The sequence below is a fragment of the Nothobranchius furzeri genome, chromosome 3 (genome assembly GCF_043380555.1).
Source record: "Nothobranchius furzeri strain GRZ-AD chromosome 3, NfurGRZ-RIMD1, whole genome shotgun sequence".
Taxonomy (NCBI): domain Eukaryota; kingdom Metazoa; phylum Chordata; class Actinopteri; order Cyprinodontiformes; family Nothobranchiidae; genus Nothobranchius; species Nothobranchius furzeri.
In genome coordinates, this window is record NC_091743.1 from 52800402 (window position 1) to 52810028 (window position 9627).

A 9627-nucleotide genomic window follows, 5' to 3' on the forward strand; every position below is an offset into this window, starting at 1 on the left:
CGTGACATTAAAGTGTGAAGTAAACTCCGAAGGAGTAAAATCCAAGCCGATCCCGTTCATTTTGTTTACCTTTGTTGCCTGCCAACATGGCGTCTACTCACTGAGAGTCACGTGATGTCCGGAGCTCTATTGGACGCTCCTATAGAGAAACCTCACATATACAAGCGCGTGTACACACACGGTGCTCTCATAAGTATGGACTTGGGCATTTTCAACATGTCTTAAGGCTGTGGTTGGCACTTAATGCACTGTGATCTATTATCGTGTGATTGTTCAGTAAAACAATGTTGATTTTATATTTCCTCATCAGGGTGACACAGTGATAGCCTGCTCTTGCATTAATGTTGTGTCCCCTTCTTTTTTGTTTGTTTGTTTTTCTCTTTCTGCAGGTCTAGAAGCAGACTCTTGTTCATCATTGATTGTTTATTTTTGTGGAATACCATCAAAATGTCCTCACTTTGGTAATAATGTCCTCAGATTGCAGGTAAAAAGGTTGTCATTGTTCCTCACTTTGATGTATAGACAAGAACACACACACACACACACACACACACACACACACACACACACACACACACACACACACACACACACATGCTTAGCCCTAACAAAAACATCAGATCATATAAAAGAGTATCAAAGTTCATATCTTGTAATCAGCAGCCACTATCGCTTCAGCTTGTCCCAATAATAGGTCTTCTAAGCAGACCTTCCCCCCGTCTGAGGAGTGTTTAACACGCTTAAAGGCCAAGAAATAATAATCTCATCATACTGGTGCTGTGGATGCTGCCCCTTCAAACTCAAGTTCAGTCTTAAATTACACTTCCCAATAAACAGATCCTCCATTACGGTCATTAACGTGGTGGGAAGTTTGAATGACTCTGTTACTGTTTGGATGATATTGCTGTAAATGGGCTCTGAAGTGAGCACTCCTGAGGAAGTAATCACCAGTGCTGTGAAAAGACGCAGATGAAAGTCAAGAGCTGGATAGCTGCTAGGTTACAAAAGCTCTGACAGGTGAGAGGAAGATAATAAGGGGAGGAAGAGGAGCGTTGTGAAGGAGAGAGAGAGGGAGGGGCATTTACAGGTCAGTGATATGAGCGGGAAAAGCACACCCAACAAAGGCCCTAAGTGTGCAGACACACACTCTGAGCTGACTGATTCTCTCAGAAAACCCAGAGACAGCTCCTTTCTGCTGCACTCCTGAATATGACCTTCACTTCTGGCAGGCAAATGCCGACTGTGACCTCACATGCGTACTCACTCATTGGGAAAATCACCCTCACTCTTTCTTATGCTGCAACTTGGATGACGCAGAAATATTTTGTGAACCAAATGCAAATGACTGAGGCAAACATTTGCATCTCATTCCACTGCATGTGTGCATTTCTGTGGTTTTGCATGCACTTATTATGTTATTTTGTTCTATTTTTGTCCGTGGAAAAAAGTATCAGTTTGAACCTGTGTGGTGTGCAGGCTTATTTAGCTTTGGGATCAGGTATTTTCCTGGTGATTAAGACTCTCTTCTGGGATTTCACAAGGGTGACGAGAGGGGGGGGGGGGGGATGCAGTTCTAGGATCAAAAATCAGAACATTCTGTTCACTCCTGAGTGAAAGTTTATACTAATGAACATTTGAGCAAAAAAATATAAAAAACAACAACCCTGTTTGGAATATGGTGGCAAAAAAAAGCTTGGTTGGATCTAAATCAGATGACGTCAATCTTTCAAGTGAGTCTCATCTCAGATTTCACTCCAGTTTTTCCTTCAAATCTCAAACAACCAGAATCTAAATCCTGTGTGCTTGACAAGCTTTAACAGATGGGTCTGTCAGGGCAGGGCAAAGAACACGGACAGCCCAAAGAATAAAGAGAGAGAGAGAGAGAGAGAGAGAGAGAGAGAGAGAGAGAGAGAGAGAGAGAGAGAGAGAGAGAGAGAGAGAGAGAGAGAGAGAGAGAGAGAGAGAGAGAGAGAGAGAGAGAGAGAGAGAGAGAGAGAGAGAGAGAGAGAGATGGAAGGGACATCCTGCATTTGGATTAAACACTTGTGCTGGAGAAAGGAGGAAAGGCGGGCAGCTCGAGAGAGAGAGAGAGAGAGAGAGAGAGAGAGAGAGAGAGAGAGAGAGAGAGAGAGAGAGAGAGAGAGAGAGAGAGAGTCACGAGAGGATGGGGATGAGGAGATAAAGAGAAAAGGAAAGTCAAGAGAATAGGAGGAGGAGAGAGGGATAAACAAAAGTGAGAGTACAGGTTTGGTGGAGAGGAGCGAGAGACGGGAGCTGAACATGATGAAATGAATGCCAGGGAGAAGCAGTTCAGACCTACCAGATGGTTGCTATAGCAACCAACATTCCCCAGCCTCTCTTCTCTTCCATCTCTCACTCTCTGTCTCTGTCTACAGTTGCTTTGTTGCTGCTTTAACTCTGTGGAGGGAAACCGACGGCTGAGCAAGACAGCTTTTTGCATTTTGGTGCAGTGGCATCATAAAGCGTTCAAACAAACTTGTTTACATTTAATGCGAAAGCTTTTTTTTTTAACACAACGGTTACTGATTTCTGAGTAACACAACTCGCACGCTGACGCAGAGGCTGTGTGTCATGATAGGATTCTTAAATTAAGGTTTATGTCTTTTAACGTGTTGCATAGCAACGCATCAGAGACCAGTGTTGGTTGTTTTGGGCCTCTGACCCTTCCTTGCGGTACAGTAGCTCCGGGATTGCGTGGTTGAGCAATGCTGCAAAAAAAAAACTGCAGACAGATTGAAATGCAACGAGTGTTACCCTCTAGCTCCACAGCAGAGCGGTACACAGTTTCATACACAGAACAAGCATCGGATGTCTCCGTCGAGATCCCGCTTGGCTCTTCACAAATTCCCATGGAACACTCTGTTATACACAAACTGCACGTTTAAATGCATCTCCATTTGTCCAAATGAAGATGCTCAACACAGGGGGGCAAAATGAAGACCCCCCCCCCCCCCGCCCCCCCCCTCGCTAATCTCATGTGGAGATCATTTTCAAAACAGAACAAAATGGTGGACCATCTCTTTGTGGCTGAGTGGGTCTCCACAGGGCCCCCGGGGCAGGATGGCATGTAACTGTGTACGTGTGCCTTCTGAATAAAAGATGCTGACCCAGATGGAAGTACGCCATTGGTCACTTAATTTGTTCTACATGCTTGATTGGCTCACTCTCAAACAGAAAACGCTGCTAATCCATCGACTGGAAGTTGTGGTGGTCATGTACAAAATGTATAAAACTTTTATTTCTGTGTTTGCACAAAAAAGACAAGAGAATATGAAACACTAGAACCTGAGAGAGCAGAAAATTTATACTGTTATCAGCCCCCTCCTTAATGTACATATCAGTTTCTTTATCGCCTATGTGCTGTCTTTTTGTTTTGTCTCAGCTCCCATTTACAAAGCCTAATTGCCCACCTTTGGGCTTCTTTTTTCCTGCAGATCATCAAAGACCGAGTCATAAAAGAAAACATGAGCGGCATTTTCATCATCAGCCGAGGCACAGCTCACTGATGCGGACTGTGCTCGTGCGATGTGCGAGCCCCGGGACCACGTGGGACTAAACATAGTACATATGTCTGCAGGTCTGCAAGCATGAATGAGCCCAACTCAAAGGGTGTTTTGTATCAACACTGTACTGTTGAGCCCTTCTACATTATTTAAATGCAATTTGACTGCCTGCCATCAGTAAATTATTAAATAGCAGAAAATTGTTGAGCTAGGGCCTGACAGCCCCGGAGCTCTTTGGCCCCACTAGATGAGCGAACATGGCCGACTGATCATCAGTGGCTGTTGAACTCCGTGCTGCACGACTGAACGAGTGTGCACCGTGATCCATTTCGATGAAGAACTCAGGGCTGCTTAGCTCTCCGACGCATGTTATGTAATAATCAAGCTGTTTGTTGAGTGAATTTGTGGGGTTTAGTAAAAGCTGGGACTTCCTCTGGAGAAAAAAAGGGAGGCTGAATCCAGATGGTTGCCAGGACAACCTTGGGAGGAAATCTGTGCCTCAATCTGAGACACAACACACCAATTCCTCTATCTCATCTACCTCACATCGTTGATCATTTATCTGTAATTATTTAAAACAATCTGGTCTCACATGTCTGATTAAACTAGTTGGATACAAGTGTGCAAAGAGATTCAAAAACATCGGATTAAATGAAGTTAAGGTTTTAAATTTGATTTGAACATTTAGAAGTTTTTAAGTTCAAATACACAGAACTGTATCTCAGAAATGTTGTTTTTGATGGTGAGAAGTCCTGTAATTGACTTGAAATTACACTAAAATCAGGAATCAATTTTTCTAGTTTGCTGTTTATTTGAAGCTTCTGAATAAACCAATCAAGGACAAAAATTTAGTCCTTCAGTATTTGATTTCCTCCATATTTTCTCACTCATCTCTAACTGTCGAATGCATTGGGTAAAAGTTTTCCTCTTAGTTGAAGTGATAAGGTGTTCAGAAACTCAACTGCACATTAGGTGAATCTATGGTATAGTGTGACTGAAGGTTTGCATTTTACTGTTAGTTCTTTGTTCTTCTTCTTACGGCTCTTGGAGAGTACAGACGCTTTATTCCTCCTCTCCTCCCTGTCTTATCCCAAGGCTCTTTGTCTGTATTTGGGTGTACGGCGCTTCAGCATTTTTTCTGGAAACTAAAAATTATTAAGAATGGATCTGGCCAGTTGGTTTCTCAACGCGATTGACAAGATTTTTTTCAACGATGAGAATGGGAGAAGGGGCTCCCGGATGCCCCTCTGGGACAGAGCCAGTTGGGCATATCATGGACTCCTGCAGGGGAACCTAATCTGCCTCTCACAACTGTCTGTAGAGGATTCTGAAGACGTGTGGATATTCGTGGTGTTGGTGTCAAGATTCCTGCCATTTGACCTGAGCGGTTACTTGGCTTAACGGAAAATCAATGAGCTTTCAAGGAATATTGGCTCAATCCCGGAGCTCAGGGATGGATTACACAGTGCTGTGAACGCACAAACTCATATAATTGTCGAGATGAGTTGTAAGCTTGGAACTTTGGCTGAGATTCAGACTCTGGCACAGAAGGTGGATTCGATCAAGGAGCGAGTTGACGGGACAGCACGTTTGGGAATAGATGCATTTACGCCATTACTGGACTTAGAGGGGTTGGAGACCAATGGAACTTTAAGACAGAGAGGAACTTATCTCTGTCTGTCCCCAAAACAAGTTCTTATCTGAATCTGGTGCCCTTGAGCCTGTGAGGCTGAAGCGATTACTCCCCCTCAGAAGAAATGTGGAATGCTACAGTTGCCATGGCAACTCTGTTTCCCTATCCCAGCCTGGGTGGGACTGCGACCGGTGAAGACCGTTGAACCGTTTCCAGGAGTCACTGTGCTCTCTAACCCAAATACCTCCCTCCTCTGTCCAAACGGAGGTGACGAGCGCTGCTCATCGCGGCTGCACGCACTGATGTGTGGAGAGTCCCCAACCCTACCTCCCCACCTAGTGGACACTTATGTTGTGTAATGTCTGAAGTCTGTTGCATTTCTGTCTGAGGTGTTTTTTTGCATAGCAAAGCTGCCCTCCCTGTGGAGGGTAACTCTGAAGTGCCTTTTTTCCCTCCACCTGACTCAATCCTCATGTAAACCCTCTGATCTCTATTAAGGTAGCACGACTCGGGTTGCGAATGACCACAGTCACCAATTCTTGTCATGTGTTTATGCCTATGTATGTATGTCTGATCTCAGAATTGTGTGTACTGAAACTCAAATTTCCCTCTGGGATTAATAAAGTATCTTTGAATTTGAATTATTGTGCATCCCTTTGTTAATATCTCCTGTACAAGTTAAAATAAACACACTGCAGGATTTTAAATGGAACAACTGCAATAAGTTGAGTTTAAATAGTCAATCGTACTGCTTTTACTGTGAATTTTTACATTTAAAGACACAATAATAAGATATTGTGTGTTTTTTCTTTCCTATGTGTGTTTTGCAGTTTCATTGTTTATACAGCAGATCTGCTCATTTATTTCTTTACTCACAAAACAACATTTCTCTTTGACTTATTAAAAGAAAAACTGTGATGAAAGCTTAGATTTATATCCCAATATACCCATTTATGCCGCCATCAAACATATTTGTAGAAATCGCTTTTCAGAAGTTTGGGATCAATGAAACAAAAGCGATGTCATTATTTTAGGGGCGAGAAAACAAGTTACTAGGGTATAAAATAAGTTACTTTCCATTTGTCTTAACATTAAATCATCTAATATTTATATTCTTTCGTGTTAGTTTGATGACTGAAAAGCCTTTTCTGAAGAAGCCGAGCCTACAGTGCAATGGATCGACAGCAAGCCGTTGTGTCCCCATTGAAATTCCTCGTTGATGTCCAGCTTCCACCATCAGCCTCTGAGCGAAGCCTGAGGAATACCAACCAGCTGTCAGAGCTGAACTCCTCTGATCTGTCCTTTTTCCTTTCACCCCGTCTCACTTTCCTCTCCATTTTTGTTTTCTGCTCCTCATCGTTGACTGAAAACAAGTGCTGCATCACCATTGTAGATTCTGTTGTGTGTGTGTGTTCTCGCTCCCTCCCTTGCTAAAGATGCACAGAGCGAGCAGTGAGCAGAGAAGAATCAGGTATGAATCCTAATGACTTGTTCTAGCAGGATGGAGAGGTTTGGCCTGAGGAGAATACATCCTTCCTCTCCTCTCATCTTGTCTTTCACCTACGGGCTGCGCCTAAATCCTGCTCATGTTTATAGGATTTGTCATCCATTGATTTAGATTAATTTGCTAACAATGGAGAACGTGGACGTTGTCATGGTAAAAACATCATAAACATGGAGATAGACTCCTTCGTGTACCAGTGGTGAGATAGCCAGCTCATCTACATAATGTAAGACATTCACTGCTATCTTACAAGCAGATGCAAGCAGCTGGATTGAGCTTCACCCATAAGGTGGCTGGACTCAGCTTTAGAGACAGGGAACGATTCAGACATTGAGAGAGCCTGAAGAACAAAGTGAGTCACCTGAGGTGGCTTGGGCATCCTCCTGCTTGCCTCCCTCTGGAGGTTTTCCAAGTACATCCCACTGGAAGGAAAACACAAGGAAGAACCAAAACTTGCTGGATGAATTGTGTGTATCGTCTCCTGCCAGGGAGTTCCCAAGGATTCCTCTAGAGGGAGCTGGGAGAGTGATGTCTGAACTTCCCCTCTGGACCTATTACTTCTGCAGCCTGACTTTGGATTGATGGATGGATTGATGGATGGATGCATGGAACAAAAACAAAAATGCATTTTTTAAAACATAGCTGGGGAGTATATGCATCAGTCCATTTGCATATACAAATATCCCCCATCCATCTTCTGATTTTTTAAAACTTCCAAGCAAGCTGCAACAATATGTTCTGATCTCAGATTAACTGTCTTTTCACTAATTCGTGATTCCCCTTAATCCAGTGTGTAAAGGACTGAGTTAAAACTGACTTTGTTCTCATGTAATCAGCCAGATAAAGTGGTGAATTACAGACCTCAGTCGGAAACAACTAATTATCTTTTTCAGACAAATAAATCTAATCTACTTCGAATTTTCTTTGCATTTCCATGTTACTTGTGAACTTTCTATCCAGTAGACCGCTAAGTAGACACAATGTTGGAATGCATATGTTTATAAAGGCTATTTAAGCATCCCTACGACACACTAATTGTTGAAGCATGGAGGCGGGTTTAACTGATTCAACATTATGTGTTTGCTGGCTGCGTTCACACTGTGACATTTCCACTTTCATATCCTTTCTCTCACATTCATTGCTTGAAAAAAGTCGTCATGTGGAAAACAAAGTCCATTTCTCTGCCGCTTCCAAATTCTCTGGAGACCTCAAACCTTCCCTTTACTCTTTTAGTTGCTATGGATACCTCCAAGAAGGCAGCCGATTTGAGGCGGTAAAGAACTCTGCTCTTTGAAGTCTTTTGTCATCGAACTGATGATCTAACAGTTACAAATGTATGTTTTCACTCACCCACACACACACGAGAGAAGCTAAACGTGAACTGATACCCATGTGTGGTGTTGTTGACTGTTTGACAGGACTACAAAAATGACTGTAATCTCTTTTAGCACAATCCAAAGCCATTGTCGTCCTCTATCTATCTAACCCAGCAGATCAGATGAAATGTGTGAAATCAATTCTGCATTTAATCAAGGAGCTGCCAGCTACAGCAGGCCTGCTTCTGAGGTTACAGCGGATGGTACAGGAGGCCAAAATCAGGTTGCTAACTCCAGTTACTGACTTAGATGTGTCTCAACTATTTGTTGTCCTGGATGAGAGGAAGGAATATATAAAAATAAAAGTCATGCACTGTGCACTTAGAGAATACTTTGAAACTTTTGGTGCCACAACCTGTTTGCATAGTGCAACCTAACTGAAACTGAACAATTCATTATTTAGAGGCACAATCTTCCTGGAATATCTAGGTTGATTGCTGATATGATGCAAATCAATCAGGGCTGAGTTGATGCCAAAGAAGCTGCGTAACGCTCTGAATATGAGATAGGGACAGCTCTCGGCGGCGGCTACATCACCAAATTATAGCTCAGCATCTATGAAGCTGGCAGGGCTATTGTATTGTTTTATTGGATGATTTTGGGAAAATATTTATGCAAAAATGAAGAAAAAAAATCACCGCTACTGATGAGAGGAACTCACAGAAAGGACAGAGATGAAGCAGTTTATCAAGATTTTGTGAGCAGTAACCTGCTGTTAAAACTGCAGGTTTAAACATTTTATGCAGTATTTGAGCCGTGTTGTCTAAGTCCTAACCAGCCTTAGAGAGAGTTAACAGCCAGGCGCAGCCTACATCCAATTTAGAATCACCAATTAACTTGACATGTATGTGTTAAGCCATGGATGAAACATATAAGTCCCCCGAGGGTGCCGCTGAACTTATCCACACTCCGTACAATCAACCCATTCAAGCAGCTGGTTCAGAACACAGACTTTGCTGCTGTAAAGTAATCTTTACCAAACACTGAATCATTGTGCATGATAATATATTTTAGTTAAGCATACATTCTGCAACAACCTACTTAAACGATTCTTAACAAATGAGATTCAAGCAATTTACATTAGGCTACAAAACACAGTCATCCGTGATTTTCAGGTTTTCAATGATTGAATAAGGATCTCGTAATATTACCCAACATTCCTGCTATATAAATATATGAATATGCAGAAAATGGTGTATTTTACTGTTGAAAACGTGTTTTTATTTAATTTTATTTTTAAGCCAGAAATTTTTGGTTAATTTTACAAAAACAATAAAAGCTGACACTTATTTTCATTCTATAACATGATAAAAGATCAAAAACCTTTGTCTTGAACATTTATCAATAACATCTTAAATCAGCTGCCACACCTGACAAAGCAGGATTTTGACAGTGATGTAGGTTTCTTTGAGGTTATTTCTAAATGCTGAACTGAAGTCAGCTGGACTGTCTTTCTTGCTTCTTGATATTGTTTCACATATTATTAAAAAAAACCTCTTAAGACTTTTAATAAGAATTGAAAAAAGCTGTTAGGATCAGAGTTGATACATTTTCAAGGATCATGAAAGAATCTCCAACATACTTTAATCT

General features: G+C 42.0%; 1 protein-coding gene across 1 annotated transcript in view; it reads right to left on the minus strand.

Annotated features, from left to right (window-relative positions):
* LOC107385555 (trypsin) overlaps positions 1–9232 on the minus strand; it is a 54627-nt gene extending 45395 nt beyond the window's left edge. Inside the window, exon 1 of the mRNA XM_054750589.2 lies at positions 7023–9232. The gene's annotated coding sequence lies outside the window, so the exon portion shown is untranslated. The remainder of the gene's footprint in view (positions 1–7022) is intronic.
* Positions 9233–9627: the final 395 nt, after the last annotated feature.